At 48.4% G+C, this 17860-nt stretch overlaps 1 long non-coding RNA gene across 1 annotated transcript; it reads left to right on the plus strand.

Annotated features, from left to right (window-relative positions):
• Positions 1-248: 248 nt before the first annotated feature.
• Positions 249-14142, plus strand: LOC140213735 (uncharacterized). The gene is made up of 3 exons (XR_011890660.1): positions 249-693; positions 9197-9337; positions 13963-14142. It is a non-coding gene; the product is annotated as an uncharacterized lncRNA (long non-coding RNA).
• The last annotated feature ends 3718 nt before the right edge of the window (positions 14143-17860 follow it).

Genomic DNA, 17860 nt, shown 5'->3' on the forward strand with positions numbered 1-17860 from the left:
CAGCCGACCCACATAAACACTCGAGGTTGTGTCCACGATAGCGACGATATGATCGAATATGAATGTTACGGACTGCGGTCAGTGATATTTTTTTGTTGTAAATTGGATTCTTCGGTTAATATTTTCTGCAATAAAGGAAGAGAGGAGAGATCCGCTTCTGATGCCTTATCTCGGTATACTGCCGTGCCTTGACGATTGGGCACCAGAGCTTATCACAAGTCAACGTGGTCGCGCCTCATATTCTTTCCCAGTGGCGACATTGAGTCTGATGGTGCCATGGGTATTGCAAAACCCATCGAGCAAGCTCGTACGATAGATAAGTTAGGCATTCGGAAATAAAAGTAAAAGAAATAGAAACCCGTGCTGGCAAACCTCGAACGCGTTTTTTTATGTATAGATAAGGACACGGAGTGACACGAGGTAGGGTGTTGTAACAGGTGTGTCTACGCCAGGCTTGTGGTGGCACGTGCTCGCACATGGGCGGGAAGACAGTTTACGTGTTTCAGATAAAACGTTTCCAGCTGCATGTCTACGCAAGTTCGGATGTTCCCCTTGCAGGCCCCCGTTGGTAAGGGCCGTTTCCGTACGTTGAGACAGTGAACAAGAAAGCGACCATCACACGCTTGGATATTGGAATCACCTCAGGACTTCAAGACGCTGAGAATTATCTTGAGACCGTTACAAACTTGAAAGGTGAGTAGAAAGATATCAACTCTTTATTGCTCCCTACTCCGCGGCGAGTGCCTGGGTACCGCTGAAGCTTTCGATAGCGTTCTCCCGGCCACCATGTTTGGCGACACGGCATCACTTCCGATTTGTTCCGTCACTAATCCTGCCGCGACTGATGCCCCTGTAGACGTCTTCGCTCGCGCCGTCGACGCAGAACTCACACCTGCGCAGCAAACAGAAACCATCAAACTCCTCCAACGTTTTCGTTCCTCATTTGACATTGACCAACCATCCTTGGGTAGAGCGTCCGCAGTCGTTCACCGTATCGACACCGGTCAGCAAACGCCATTGCGCCAGCGTCCCTATCGTGTGTCGGCTGCTGAACGCCGTATCATCGACCAGCACGTTGACGACATGCTGGAGCGTGGCATCATCCAGCCCTCTAACAGTCCCTGGGCATCTCCGGTTGTCCTCGTTAAAAAGAAAGATGGCTCCATTCGGTTCTGCGTCGACTATCGCCGCCTTAACCGAATAACGCGCAAAGATGTCTACCCTCTGCCGCGCATCGACGATGCCTTGGACTGTCTGCAGGGTGCGGAATTCTTTTCGTCGCTCGATTTGCGCTCCGGGTACTGGCAAGTGCCAATGGCAGAGGCCGATCGTCAAAAGACAGCCTTCGTAACGCCTGATGGGCTATATGAATTCACTGTCATGCCGTTCGGCCTCTGCAACGCGCCTGCCACTTTCGAGCGAATGATGGACACCATTCTTCGAGGGCTGAAGTGGAAAACGTGCCTCTGTTATTTAGATGATATTGTGGTTTTTTCCACCGACTTTGCGTCGCACCTCAACCGCCTCGAGCAGGTACTTGCGGGCCTCTCCACTGCAGGACTGCAACTAAATTTGAAGAAATGCCACTTCGGCGCTCGTACACTTACTATTCTCGGCCATGTAGTTTCAAAAGACGGTATCCTTCCGGACCCCACAAAACTTAGCGCCGTATCCGAGTTCCCTAAACCAACCACCATGAAAGAGCTTCGCAGCTTCATCGGCCTGTGCTCCTATTTCCGACGCTTTGTCCGTAACTTTGCCTCTGTCATTGCCCCCTTGACGCAGCTTCTCACCGGCCGTTCTGACCTATCAGCCTGGTCCTCGGCGTGCGACGACGCATTCCAAGAACTACGACGCGTTCTCACCTCGCCTCCAGTACTGCGACACTTCGATCCCTCTGCTCCAACTGAGATCCATACGGACGCTAGTGGTGTCGGGCTCGGCGCTGTTCTTGCACAACGCAAGGACGGCTTCGAAGAGTACGTCGTCGCATATGCCAGCCGCACCCTTACCAAAGCCGAGGCGAACTACTCAGTTACTGAGAAGGAATGTCTGGCCATCATTTGGGCTATCGGCAAATTTCGTCCTTATGTGTACGGGCGTCCATTTGACATCGTGACCGACCATCATGCCCTATGCTGGTTATCTTCACTAAAAGATCCAACTGGTCGGCTTGCCCGTTGGGCATTGCGCCTACAAGAGTACGACATCCGCGTTGTTTATCGCTCAGGCCGAAAGCATTCAGACGCAGACGCTCTATCCCGGTCACCACTGCCCTCTGGCCCTGTCCACTCGTCTATTTCTACCTGCGGTGCCTTCGCCCTCAACATTTCCGACATGCCATCAGAGCAGCGCAAAGACCCATGGATCTCTTCGCTTATTGACTTCCTGTCCAGCCAGTCGCCAGCACCGATCTCTCGGACGCTTCGTCGCCAAGCCACGCACTTCATCATTCGGGATAACCTGCTGTACCGCCGCAACTACAATTCCAGCGGCCGTAAGTGGTTGCTTGTTATACCCCGACACCTCCGCTCCGACATCTGCGCCACGTTCCACGACGACCCACAATGCGGCCACGCTGGTGTATTAAAGACATATTCTCGCCTGCAGCTTCGGTACTACTGGCGCGGTATGTACCGTTTCGTTCGCCAGTATGTCCGGTCATGCCACATATGCCAACGACGCAAGACGCCACCTCAACATGCCGCCGGCTCCTTGCAACCTTTACCATGCCCCGCGCGCGCGTTCGACCGCGTCGGCATTGACCTATACGGTCCGCTTCCCAACACTCCAAGTGGCAACCGCTGGGTTATTGTCGCTGTCGACCACCTCACGCGGTACGCCGAAACTTCAGCCTTAGCATCTGCCACAGCAAAAGACGTCGCCAGTTTTATCCTCGGAAACCTGATTTTACGGCATGGAGCACCTAGAGAATTACTGAGCGACCGCGGTCGTGTTTTTCTCTCCGACGTCATTGCAGCATTGCTAAAGGAGTGTCGCATCATTCACCGCACCACCACGGCATATCATCCTCAAACTAATGGGATGACAGAGCGTTTCAACCGCACCCTTGGCGACATGTTGGCCATGTATGCTTCATCTGACCACTCGAATTGGGATCGCATTCTGCCTTTCGTCACCTACGCTTATAATACCGCCACGCAAAGCACCACTGGGTTCTCCCCTTTCTTTCTCCTTTACGGACACGAACCTTCATGCACTATGGACACGATTCTGCCTTACCGACCAGATGCTTCGGAGTGCACGACTGTTTCTAGAGCGGCTGCTTACGCCGAAGAATGTCGCCAGCTCGCTCGTTCGTTCACATCCCAGGACCAGTGGCGCCAAAAGCTTCGCCACGATTCATCCACTACGGCTCAGTGCTTTGCGCCTGGCTCGCTGGTCTGGTTGTGGGTGCCCTCTACTCCTCCAGGCCTTTCCTCCAAGCTGCTCTCCAAGTACCACGGTCCTTATCGGGTACTGAAACAAACATCCGCGGTCAACTACCTCATCGAGCCACTGGAAACGCCTTCCGACCAGCGTCGTCGGGGCCAGGAAATTGTCCACGTCTCCCGGCTCAAGCAGTGCCATGACCCCCCTGTGTTCTCCTGTCCTTAAGTCGCCAGGATGGCTACTCTTTCGGTGGGGAGTGATTGTACTGAAGGCACTGGGCAGTGGGCATGGTGCTGGTGTGCTGGTGCAAGAGAAGACGACGAGAAGTGCTTGCTTCCCCGTTACGATATAGCGCCGACCTGTTTACGCCTAGCGCTACAACCTATATCTAGTTACCCTTCTGCTAGGCGAACACCCCCATTGCACTTGCAATCTTCGTGACCCCCTTCGAGGCGGGAAGTCTGAACGTAGATTTCCTTCAAGGTGATGAGGACTACCCGTGGGAAATGCTGCGCTGCGGAAAGTCGAGTGTAAAAAAAAAACAAAAGAAAAACATGGGCTTTAACTTTTCTTTTGGTTGTCCATCGCGCGATCATTGCATACTTGAACGGCGAGTTGAACGACACGAATTTTAAGTTCTCATTGATTATAAGCATCCTGCCAAGTGAGCACGGATCCTGCCTCAAGGCGTAGGATGTTAGGCATGAGAGCTGCAAGATTTCACGCTTGGTGTAAGGACTTAGTCTATTGCTGTCCTACAGGTGTCACTGTTCTTCGGTTGTAAATCACGAGAGTAGCGCGAATTATAAGACGTGAGTTAAGTGTCGTGAACGCAAAATTTTTATTGATCATAAGCTTCGTGCTACGTGGACACGTGTCTGTTCTTCAAGTTGACGAATACCCAAACGGGAAGTTTCGCAGTTGAAAGTTGAGTAAAAGAAAGAAAGTCGCAGTCCTGCGTAGCACACGCAGCGGAGTCACAGAATGTGCTGGAGGAGCGGCTTCATAGAAGCTCCATGTTCGGTACCAACACTACAGGGTCTTCGCGGCGAAGTGTCCTCGCGTCTTTGTCGCGAGGACGATCTGAACTGTCCTCCCCCCGTAGACGGCGAGCTGCGGTTGTCCTGCCCTCTGCATGGCGGTCTGCTGAGCCCGACGTTGCCTGGTTGCAGCCGTGCGTGTAGCTCTACGATTCGCTTCTTCAGCAGCGGTTCGTACCTTGTGAGGAGGCACCATAACGTGTACCGAAGAGTAAGCACCGGTATCCAGACTACGTGGCGCACATGTCACATCCGTTGATCCGAGGTACGATACGATGCTGTTGATCACGATGATCGGGCATCAATTTACGAGCATCCCCTTCGAAACGGGGCGTTGACAAATGGTCACTTAGCCTGCCCGAGGTACCAGGCCGAGCTACATGCAGCATGCAACAGCTACATGCAACAGCTACGTCTCGGGTAATCTGGTGGAATACGACGCAACTGCAACGCAAAGTTTGCACGTATCGACGTTACGCGGCGCGTATGTAATCATCATCATCATCATCATCAGCATCATCGTCATCATCATCCTGGTTATGCCCAATGCAGGGCAAAGGCCTCTCCCATACTTCTCCAACTACCCCGTACATGTACTAATTGTGGCCATGTTGTCCCTGCAAACTTCTTAATGTCATCCGCCCACCTAACTTTCTGCCGCCCCCTGCTACGCTTCCCTACCCTTGGAATCCAGTCCGTAACCATTAATGAGCCTCGGTTATCTTCCCTCCTCATTACATGTCCTGCCCATGCCCATTTCGTATGTCATATGTATTTCGTATGCGTGATAAATGGCGAGACACGATGCTAATGATTATTATTATTATTTATTGGCATTCCCTTTGAAATGAGACAGTGACAAACAGTTACCTAGACTGCTTGATTTGATTAGGTACGCTATCTATGTTTTTCATTCTTGCGTTTTGTTTGTATACATCGCCTTAATCTTCTTTTTCTTCCTCACACTTTCTCTATGTGCCTCGTAACACTACGTATGCAAGTTCTGCATGGCGTGCCACCTGGCGTAATAATATGGAAGTGCAATGCAAAGGACGCACGTGTACATATGATACGCGACGTGTATCTCCCATCGCAACGGACACGATACGATGCCAATGGGAATGATGATGATGTATTGTAATCCCCCTTGTAACGGTGAGGTGCAATAGTCAGTTAGCCAGCTTGATTTAATCAGGTATACATGTATTTTTTCAGTCTAGCATATTTGTGTACATCTCCTTAACCTTCTTTTTCTTCCTCAAACCTCTTCTATCTACCTTGTACCGCTAGCTATGCAAATGCTACATGGCGTGCCACCTGGTGTACTAATATGAAGCTGCAATGCAAAGTGTGCACGTATCGGCGCTACACGGCGCGCATGTCACATCGCGTGTCTCCTCGCGCGCTAGGACGTGTTTATAGGGCATTTTCCCGCGGCATGCTACCAAGTGCTGGCGTGGTTCAGTGGTAGAGTAGCTGACTCCGGCAGAGCGGGCCCGGGCTTGATTCCGGCGGGAACTGGGTATTTTTTTTCTCATTGCCGGCGATAGCTGCGACGGACACCGGCGGCGGCGGCGGACAACATCGCCGTCGAGAACGGCTACTGGAGTGAGCCCATAACAGCTTACGCTGTAAAGGGGCTTAATTAATCATCATCATCGTCCTGGTTACGCCCACTGCAGGGCAAAGGCCTCTCCCATACTTCTCCAACTACCCCGGTCATGTGCTAATTGCGGCCATGTTGTCCCTGCAAACTTCTTAATCTCATCCGCCCACCTAACTTTCTGCCGCCCGCTGCTACGCGGCACTTTAGTTGTCACTGCTGAGTGTCCACCGACTGTAAGTTTCGTGCTCAGTGTGAGGAAAAGTTCCATCGTAGCTTTGTTTCAAGGCATCGAGAATCACACAGGAGGGTTGTGCCACCCAAATCTTTAGCGTGAGAACGTGGACTACAGCGGTCCCTTAGTAATCAGTTCTATTTGGTCATCAATCACGGCGCTATTGCACACCAGGGAGGTGGGCACAGTGCCACAAACGCAAGCTTTTGATTAACTATATTTGTGTTGCTTGAGGCGAGAATTTTGAACGTACCTTTCAAAAAACACCACTGGACGGTGGCACCGTTTAAAGGTAAGCTTAAAAAGGTGCACTTCTTAAGCGGTCCATTATTTCTAATCCTTCTTTCTGGTAACGCTGGTAATTTAAAGCCAAAGCGCATTTGGACCAAGGAGTCGCCGGTAATAAAATACCTAATGTTTGGAACAGCGATTAAGGCTGAACTCTAAACTTCTTAATTATAACACAGCTCCTTCTCACATGAGTACAGTTTACGTAAGCATAAGGTGGCCCTACATTTTATTTGTTGTGTATGGTGGTACTCGAACACCAATACCAAAGTAACACCAATACAAAAAATTATGGGGTTTTACGTACCAGAACCACGATCTGATTATGAGGCACTCCGTAGTGCAGGACTACGGATTAATTGCGACCACCTGGGGCTCTGCAGCGTGGACCTAAATCTAAGTTCTCGTGTGTTTTTGCATTTCGCCCCATCGATGTGGCCACCGTGGACAGGATTTGTTCCCGTGACCTCATGCTTAGCAGCTGGCACAACACCAAAGCCACTGAACAACCACGGCGGGCGGTACCAATATGGTGTTGATGGGTAACAAAGAATAATTGCACATCTGAGGGGTGAGTACAGTGACGCGAATTCATGCTCTGTTTTTACTATATCGCTTCTTCACAATGAGCCTTTCGCTGGCACCGAAAAGAGTGGACATCGCTTTTGTTGCCCGGCGCGCAGATCTCGTTCGCCCCAATTACGTATCTGTCAGTGGCCTACGACCCGAAAGGCGGAACATCACCTTGCTGTGGAGCTCTGCACCGACAGCGGGAACAAATAGGCCGCAGCTGCATCGTGTGACTACAGGAGCGATCCGCGCACAATGAAAGTGATTCAGGCTGTAGTGTGAGTGCAGCGAAAACGTTACAGAAGAGCCTTCTTACATTAGGGATCTTTATATACTTTCACGTAGGCCAGCAGCAGCCACCACCCCAAGTTGAACCCATGGCCTCGAGGTCAACCACAAAACGCCTAAACCTATCTGCCATCTCAACTGAGATTATTAGTAAGTAAACGATGGCTACACCACCTCTAGCCGCCTAATAATTGCCAGTAGTGACAAACTGCTGTTGTTAACTTTCCCGAAACATCTATGCGAACCTTTTTTCCTACTGAACGTTTACGTGGTAAACTACACAGAACATGCAAACTTCATGAATGCGGCGAATTAGTCAGAACTAATCAGTCAAGGCCCCTTGACAGGGCCCTGTCCAGTGCAAGCTGTCCAGTGGCGACACCTACAAACCAAATCACAGAAGACTCTGATACTAATGCACCCTATTTATCCAGAAACATACACAACAGATAGGTGCAACATGTGTGGCACCAGAGCCACGCTAGAACACATGCTGTAGGAGTGCCAGGGACCAATAACACACGATAATGAGAGCGAGACCTCCATCGACATCCTCCGCGCGGGATGGCAGGGCGCGCTGCTCAGCTCGAACCTGGAAGACCAACTCTGGGCAGTCCAGCGGGCCAAGGAAGCCGCCGGGAGGCAAGAACTCTTGGCCGTAACCTCGGGCGGGCGCCCCAGCCCAGTAGCTCACCGGAGGCGAATAAAAAAGAAATTATGGTTTTACGTGCCAAAACCACTTTCTGATTATGAGGCACGCCGTAGTGGAGGACTCTGGAAATTTTGACCACCTGGGGTTCTTTAACGTGCACCTAAATCTAAGTACACGGGTGTTTTCGCATTTCGCCTCCATCGAAATGCGGCCGCCGTGGCCGGGATTCGATCCGGCGACCTCTTGCTCGGCAGCCCAACACCACAGCCACTGAGCAACCACGGCGGGTTCTCTCACTCACTCACTCACTCACTCACTCACTCACTCACTCAAGGCTGCTTCGTCGGCATGACATACAGTGGTCGGGCCACCATGTTTATGACAAGCAAGCGGTAAAGGGTCACTCGTTATCTCTGATGCGATCAGCTCACGGTGCGTGGATATCATATCCACAGCGTGGTGCTAGGATTATCGAAGGCCGATGCACACGTTCATACGATATGCACAACGTGACCTAACCTGCATGCAAATGGAAGCTGTGTGATCACGCCTGCGTCGACACTGACGATGCTGTTGTTGTCGCAGTTGTTGATAGCTTCCAAGGATGCAAATTAATTTGTTTCAGTGTTGGCTCGCCGGACACGCTAGCAAATAATCCGTTATTTGTCGAGAGCATGGCAGCAGCATAATGTCAATGCTCCCTCCCCCTCCCCCCCATCAACCCTCACTCGCCCCACCATGCAAAAATCTTATCACCACATCACTGCGGATGACCCGCGCGTACACGTTTAACCGAAATGTGTTGCGCTTATATCTCTATCGGAAGGGCATTGCATATCTGGTGACACAGAAAGCACTCTCGCACGCTGCAGGTAGTTCGCGTGAGAGATACGTGAGGCGTTGAACGGGCAAAGAGATAGGAAGTGTAAACTCGTGTTGCGAAACATCGAGTGGTTTTCGCTAGATAACGAGGTTTCATTGCGTGATGGCAGATAAGATTCTGAAGCTCTCGCCAACCCCCCTTCGCGCAGGTGCACTCTCGATACAGGCGCTTGCATGGGATTTGTTCGTGTTTCGATAAGGCGTCCAGTTGTAACTCCTTGGGTGCCGCGTACTTTTCCCTTCAGATTCTTGCCTGTCGGTGCTAAGTGCGTTCTCCGGATCGGGAACCCGGATTGAGGACCTCCAGATGCGCAAGAGAAATCGCGGAGCTTACCTAGGTCAAGGTTTTCAAGTCACAACAGCCAGATCTACTGCACTTGCTAAAGGTCAGTAAAGGAGGTACTGCTTATATGGGAATGCAAATTCCATTTGTTAACTTATTTCTTATTTGTACTATTCCATCGGTATGACTAGTTGGCTTGTGTCTAACTGCAGAAGTTGCAGAACGTACCATATCGTTGCTGTTGTTGCTATTTACTTTATAAGCACGTTTGCTAAACGTGCTTTATTGCCTAAAATTTGCAAGTCACGTCAAATCATTACTGTAGGAATGTTGATGAATTTTGCTTTGCGGAGAACAAGGTAATACAATTATTGCAAACGTTTTAAACTCCGCTCTGTCCAACGTATCATTTTTGACATGCTCATCTGAACACCTCCATACATTCGTTAAATCGTGCGAGAATTATTGTAGAAACAATAATACCATTTTTAGATATACTGGATCAAGTTTTAAGTTGTACATACACAGTTTGCCACACCAATTACTAAAAATTACTACACATGAATTTTCTCGCTAAGAATGTCATGGTTTATTGTTTTGCCGAATGTACTCGCGATGACCAGAAGTAATGGTGAACAATTTCTTTTAACGATCTTTCGTGGCACATTATCGTTATCATTATCATTATCGTTATTATCGTTATCATTATCGCATTATCATTCATGGCGCATTATCATGGCGATCCTTGGCGCATTATAGTCTGCACGGCTGCTGCGCCATAAAAATCCCAAATCATCATCAACGATCCTTCATGTGGAATGGTGTTTAGGCTCTGGGGGTTAATTTCATATAAATAAATGATTCAGTAAGTCAATGCAGATTCATAAACTGACGGTGACACTTGTACGGCTTCATCGAGAGCCCTTGGAATTTCGGATGTTGTCTTCTCTCTTTGTACCTTCAAAATTACCACGCTAACACTGTACGAGTCTTACTCCTAGGAAGTGCCTTCCTCTAAAACCATGGCGAAGCATAAGGCTCCTGTCAACGCCCTTTTGTAACTCCTGTACTCTCCCTGTCACAGTACAAGAGTTACTGTGGATCACGCGGAACGTAAGCTCCTATGTGGTTTAAATGAATAGAAAAGACGAATATTAAGTCGAGCCAGATTACTATATTGCTGCATTGCACTACTGCTATCCTAAAGGGCCGTAACTTGGAGAACAACAAAGAGGCCTGAAAAAGAGCCAATTACAGCGCAGTGAGCCTCGCAACAAGAAAAAAAAAAGACAACAACAAAATAATTTTAAGCAGGTTCAATGCAGTTGTTGGAATCTAGGCTAAGCGAAGCTTTAGGGAAGTGGTTAATTGAATTGTTCACAACTAACGGTGATGTGGACACTTTTGCTTACTTTTATCTTTTCAGGCAATGTGAAAGGCTAGGTAATGTTAGCTATTGTCAGTGCTGCACGCTATTGTGAATCGCGACATGGTAGGACTCAAGCATGTTCAGCTTTGTCGCATGCAGGCACGGCTGGTGCTGGCAGCTGGCGAGGTCGGTAGTCGCCAGCTCCCCTCTCTCGTTTCTCAGCCAACCCCTCTCCTTGCTCTGTCTCGACTTCATCTGCCCGAGAGTTCGCAATCCTAGCATCAGTATATCCTAGTCCTAACGGACGCGTGCTCTAAAGGCAGCCAGTCCGATAGTGCCTTTTTTGCGGTCTACGGGCCTGCGTGACAGTCTGTAGGCTTTGATAGTGGACGTGGGCCGATTTCCGTTTCTCGACTTATCTTTCTCGCTTCATATCATTCTAAAACACTTTGCCGCCGTACAAAGTAGCACATCCGACCTTTTGTTTTAGTTACCTTCACTGCCTTTTCTTAGTTGCTGTCTCTCTCTTTTTGTTGCGGGAAAATGGGCGATCACAGGTGCATGCACAGAGTCGTGCGACACATAGCTAGCTACATTTACAGATTCTGTGCCTCTCCTGTTACAGTGACACGCACTCATTATGGAGGTTTGACCAAGAATGGACACAAATCGAGTGGCGCATACCAAAGGGTTAAATTAAAGAAAAGTAAAAAAAAAAACAAGAATCGAGGGCATACATTGCGCCACCCATTAGCAGGTTGTTGTGCTTTAGAGATACTTGCGAGCCGACATTAAGCACTGAGGTTTTGTCCAGATTTATTTCTTTGTAGCACAGAACAGAGATGCGCTTACTCGCAATACTTTGCCGGTCAGCATACAAAGGTTGTGCAGCCGAACGTTCGCTAGTATTTGCATTCGGTGCATATATGTAACCTTCGTATATTTATCCACATATGCGCCCATTGACAGTCTGACAGAGACAACAGCATAAAGCAGCCACGCCCCACCCTGGATTTTGGGCAAGGACCGCCTCGCTTTAAATATGATAGTATTAACGTTAGTAGTCGGGAATGCAGTGGCATGAGTGGCCAGCCGATATTCCATAGTTTAAGACTGGGAGGAAAAAATGGTGGTCGGCAGGCAATGCTATGCACAAAATGGATAATCAATGGTCTATAGATGTTGCAGAATGCGTGCCAAGGGGGTGGGAAACGCAGTCGAGGAAGCAGCAGATTACGTGGATCGACGAGATTAGCAAAACTCGCAGGCATAAGATGATGTCAGCTGGCGTAAGGCGGGGGGTAATTGGAGATCACTGGGATGGGCCTTTGTCCTGCACTTAACATGAATTAAGCTGATGCTACGGTTGCTCACACTGCAGGATGAGCGCCTCTACAATAATGAAAAAAAAAAACAGTGGTTAGCAGAGTTCTGATATCTCATGAAAAGGAAACACAAACGAAACAACTGTGGTATATATGCGAGAGGTACAGGGATCCATACACAGCACCTCCACCAAATGAAATAATGTTTAATTAAAGGTGACAAGCAGCAGATCAACACCAGCCTAGCAGCAGCGAACAGCCCGAGCTCTCGTGTAAATCACCGCACGGGTCGTCGTCGTCGTCGTCTCCGAGCTGTTATCGGAAACACGAGGGACGTCTGCTTCATTGCAATATATATAATACGACCTCAAGAAACCAACTCGAATGGTCTCCTTCATATTGATCCTCCAGGGAACACAGAGTTTTCTTTTGCACAGAAACAGCATTGCCATCGCAATAGATAGCGACACTTGAGACAAAGATATGTGTCATAATGACTGGACTCTCCATTACGCTAGAGAAACTCCCGATCCAACAACAAGAAATCCTGCCGTTGCTCGGACCAATCGTGGGGCCACAAACAGTGGCTGAGTAATGGGAGCATCTGTCTGAGCTAACGTATCGCACAAGGGTGTTGTTTTCGTCCACCAGGCCTCACAGCGAGAATTACGGTCCCATTAAAAAAAAAACGCTATGCAAGACAAGAAGTTCGGTTGCAACACGCAAATGACTGCAGTTAAAAAACATTCCTGTTATAACAGTGAGGGGTCATGAGGTTGCACAAATGACATTTCTGCTCCAGCAATAAATCGCGTTACTAACAAGAATACGTGAGGCAATGCGAGAGGAACTTCGGTTGTTCGGCACAATCTTGCAATTTATCGCCAATGGCAGGATGCGATCAAGAGAAAAAAAAAAGCCACTAGCCACAGTTCCTGTGCTCCATAAGGTGACATTGGTTGCCACATGTACACTGAAATATGTACAGAAAATTTTGAACGTGGGAATAATCACAATGCGAAGTTGTGTGCGCACAAATTAGCGACCGAGTGGGGCTTGAAAAGTATTGCCATCGTTAGCATTAAAAAAAAAAACGTGAGGTTCTCCACGAAGTATTTCTGTTCCACCAAAGAAACAAGCTCCATCGCTACTATGATCAGAAGACGGCAGATGGCGCAACAAAAATTTCCGTTTGAGCAACGACACCTGTCGTGAGCACAACACAACAACAGTGATGGAATTCGAAGAGCATTTCGGCCTTGAAAAGGACAGTAAAAAGAAGAAGCACTGCGTCAGCTTAGACTGATGAAGTACTTTTCTGGAGTCTGCTTTTGTTAGTAAACTTGTAGAGGTTTGGTTATAGTAAGATAAAACGAAGGCAGAACTTCAACTGTACCGAATTTGGCACTAGAATCCCGGCACCGGTATGCCACTATAACGTCACGTATTCAAAATATTTTCTCGCTTTTTGGGCATTTTGGTACACAACACTTTCTCCGAGCATGCTCAATTCAGTCTGACTTCTTTCCGATGCAATGTCATGCCCCCTTTTTCCGATGAAGTATTAAGCCGGGATAGACGCCGTCGATATCTAGAGTCACGACAAGGTGCATTGTGCGGAAACTCGAAGCCGTTTTTTTTAAGTGCTTTATTTCGAGCGTATCTAGTCTGCTCTAACGACAAGAGTGGCTTTTCTGGTACTGCAGTTATAAGCGTAGTTTACTAATAAAGATGAACTTATATTTCGCTTTAGTGTCCTCTTGACTGTCCTCATGACTGGTTGCTGCGACGGCGTAGCAGGCATTGCCTCATGCATTTTCTCTTAATCTGCAGCTATCTTGGCCAGCTGCCTATCATCATTCACACGTGAAAATCAAGCACTCATTTTCGTGGACGACAACTTCTTGCAAGCCCAACAGGTGTTGTGGGCTTCATTGAGCACCGCTCATCACAAACAGGACCATCACCGAGGCTTCACTGGTGGCAGCGACGACGTAGCAGGCATTGCCTCACGTATTTTCTCTGAATGTGCAGCTATCTTGGCCAGCTGCCTATCATTATTCACACAGGGAAATGAAGCACTCATTTCCGTGGACAACCGCTTCCTGCAAGCCCAACAGGTGTCGTCGGCTTCGTTGAGCACCGCTCATCACAATCAGGACCATCGCCGAGGCTTCACTGGTGGCAGTGACGGCGCAGCAGGCATTGCCTCACGTATTTCCTATGAATGTGCAGGTTAGTTTCGTTAAAATATTGCCTTATTTTCTGCTTGTGACCTGTTCGCTGCCACTACTGCCACAGTTTCATTTTTTTTTTCACTGTGCTCTTGTGGACGAAGCTGTTTGGTTAGCGCTTTGTTGTGAGCCCAAAATGCCGACAAATTCAGAGCTTACCAAGAGGATTGAGGCAATTGAGGCTAAACTGGAAACTGAAAGCAGCCAATTCGCTGATGACATTCTCGGTAATTTTACGTTAAAGTTGCAGTCCACTGGGCTTGATGCTGTTGAAATAAAAAAGCAGGTTGAAAACCTGGAAGCAAGTGTAGGTGTCAAACAACATCGTTAAAAAATGCGGGATGAAAAACTGAAGCTTCCACCTGACAACAAAAAGCTCATATCGGAGAACAAAGCACTATCCGAAAGGGTGGCTGAGCTGGAACATTACTCTAGAATGAACAATGTTGAGGTCAGGGGCGTCCCCTGCGCCCAAGGGGAGGGCTGCATCGCAGTCATGCAAACCATTGGCACTGAAATTGGGTGCCCAATAATGGCGTCTGACCTCGATGTGGCTCATCGGGTCCCTACAAAAGTGGAAGACAAGAAAAACATCGTGGCTAGAGCCTGTCCTCGCACATGGAAAGTCGAATTTGTCAGCAAGGCCCATGAGGCCAAGCTTCACCTAAGATACATCGGTATGAAAGCTTTTGTTGACAGCGCGGTCTACACCCATGAACACTTGACGCTGCGAAATAAAGAGCTCTTTTCGAAGGCGCTGGTTTTGAAAAAACAACGCAAAGGGCCGTTTCTGTGGATCAGCAGCTGTCAAATCAAGGCCAGAAAAGCCGAGAAAACCAGAGTGTACCGCATTGCCGATGAGTAAGATCTAGAGGTCATTAACTAATCAGCATTAAGTTTGCGTCTCCCTGAAGCCCTTTCTTCCATCATGGCATCATATTACACAGCGAGTGAGTTAAACGACTTCCTTCTGAATAGTAATCGCTCTCTTATTCATTTCAATGCGCGCAGCAACCGCAAACATCACGATGACTTCCGGAATCTGCTTTCAACTCTTTCATTCACGTTTTCAACCATTGCTGTCTCAGAGACCTGGCTTAGCGAAGTTGATAACGCCTACTGTTTCCCTTCTTATAAATTGGAGTATACTCACAGACAATCCAGTAACTACGGTGGAGCGTCTGTCTATATTTAGTGTTGAATCCCGCACAAACGAAGACTCGACCTCGCGTTAAACATTCAAAACTGCGAATCAGTTTGGTTGGAGTTCGCCCCGAACTTTCTCAACACCGATAATAGAAACTTCATGTTTGGTTGCCTTTACCATTCACCTTCCTCTTCAATTCCAGACTTTTGTATATCTCGCGAAAAAATAATGGCAAAGTTACCCATGAAGAGAGAGGAGAAATAACTTTTATTTATATAGCCGGCAGATTGGCGGGGGGGCCAACCCCGCCTAGATGGCGGCCAGAAGCCCTTGAGCTCTAGCGGCATTCTCGGCCTGCTGGACAGCCAAAAGTTGGTCTTCGGGGGCGGAGCTGAGCAACACGGTCTCCCACTGCTTCCGATCCTGAATTTTTGGCCCTGTCGGGGCACCCGAGGGCAGGCCCAGATAATGTGATCCAGGTCCGCCCTTTCTTGACCAAATTTACAATTGGCCGAATATTGGTCTGGGTAATAATGATCATAAGTTACCGGATTTGGATATGTATTTGTTTGAAGGAGGCGCCATGCCACCGCCTGCTGGGGAGGAAAACGCACCCTCCCCAATCTGTAATGATTAGTTATCTCCCTGTAGCCAACCATCCGGTCCACTGTCAGCCCCAACCGCGGCGCCCCGGTGGCTCGGCTTGCGAGTCCTCGAGCCACGGTGTCGGCCGCCTCATTGCCGGGGAGGGAGGAGTGCGCAGGCGCCCAGATGATATGGGCAACCCGCTCACCGCGGAAGTTTGCCAGGATACGTTGTGATTCCGGCGAAATGCGCCCCTTTGCGTAATTTAAAATGGCGGTTTTAGAATCACTGACTATTATCGTGGCCAGTGTGGAAGTCATTGCGAGGGCAATGGCCGATTCCTCAGCCACCTCGGCTCTGTTGGTTTTAATAGATCCGCTTACCTTACACTCACCTTCCGAGTTCACTGCAACGATACACATATTCTGATTAGTCGTGTACTCTGCCGCGTCGACGTACACCACGTCCTGAGAGCATTGGAATCTCCTCTGTATAGCCCGTGCCCTTTCCTCCCGCCTTTCCCTGTGGTGTTCGGGATGCATGTTTTTGGGTAGCGGTAGAATAAGCTGCTTCCTTATGTCGTGGGGAATATCTACTTTAGTGCCATACTGTGATGCGTATGTTACTCTAAGCTTGTTAAGTATGTGTCTGCGAGTAGGTGTTTGTGAGAGTCTTTCATATTGCGCTATCGTATGGGCTTCTATGAGTTCTTCGAGCGTGTTGTGGACACCTAAGGCTAGGAGCCTGTCATTCGATGTGTTTATCGGCAAACCTATGGCTTATTTGAATGATCGTCTAATGATGCTTTCGATTTTCGTCTTTTCTGCTACTTGGAGATTTAAGTAAGGGGCTACATATACCATGCGGCTGATGACAAAAGCCTGGACTAGTCGTACCAGATTGTTCTCTTTCATCGCATAATGGCGATTAGCTATTCTCTTAATTAGTCTCATTGTTTGTTGTGCGCTGTTTTCTAGTATTCTGATTGTTTCCCCGTTGTGACCGTTCGCTGATACGTGGAGTTCGAGGACTCTAATGCTGTCGACAATAGGTATTTGGTTGCCATTCACAAAAAGCGTGATGTTTGGTTTATCCGTAGAACTCTTACGGCCCCTGCGTGTCGGTCGGTATAGAAGTAATTCTGATTTTTGCGGCGAGCATCTCAATCCTTTATCCACGACATATTTCTCAACCGTATGTATGGCTGTTTGGAGGATTTCCTCAATCTGCCCATCACTTCCACCTGTTACCCAAAGGGTGATATCATCGGCGTACAGGCTATGCTGTAATCCTTCTATATTTTCTAATTCTGCTGGCAGGCCAATCATAGCTACATTGAAAAGAAAGGGAGATAAGACTGATCCTTGTAGTGTGCCCCGGCTTCCGAGTCTTATCTCTTTGGATTTCACTTCACCGATTGTGATTTGCGCAATACGGTCAGAGAGAAAGTCTTTAACATACGCGTGGGTTCGTTGCCTCACTCCTAGGCCTTGTAAGTTTTCTAAAATAGCCCTGTGGGTGATATTATCAAAGGCCTTCGTAAGATCAAGAGCAAGGATAGCTTTTGTATCTAGTGTTTGAGGCCCCGCGTCTATTATTTGGTGTTTGATTTACAACATAATGTCTTGTGTAGACAGTTTTGGTCTAAACCCAATCATGGTGTGCGGGAAAAGACCATTATCATCCATGTAATTAGTTAGACGTGTGAGGATGACGTGCTCCATGAGCTTGCCAGCACACGACGTTAACGATATAGGCCTGAGATTCTCAAGCTGTCCTCGCTTCACCGCTGGAACTCGGCAGTTGTTGATCAAACGCAGGCAGGAAACGATGCAGATCAGATGTACAAGAAATATTTATAGTTGAACTTTTCTATATACATGGCAGGTAAAACAAATACATTACAAACATGAACAATTGAGAAACAAAGTCTCACTCATCGACTGTCTCAATGACTGTTAGAGCC

Source organism: Dermacentor andersoni, chromosome 10, assembly GCF_023375885.2.
Source record: "Dermacentor andersoni chromosome 10, qqDerAnde1_hic_scaffold, whole genome shotgun sequence".
NCBI lineage: Eukaryota > Metazoa > Arthropoda > Arachnida > Ixodida > Ixodidae > Dermacentor > Dermacentor andersoni.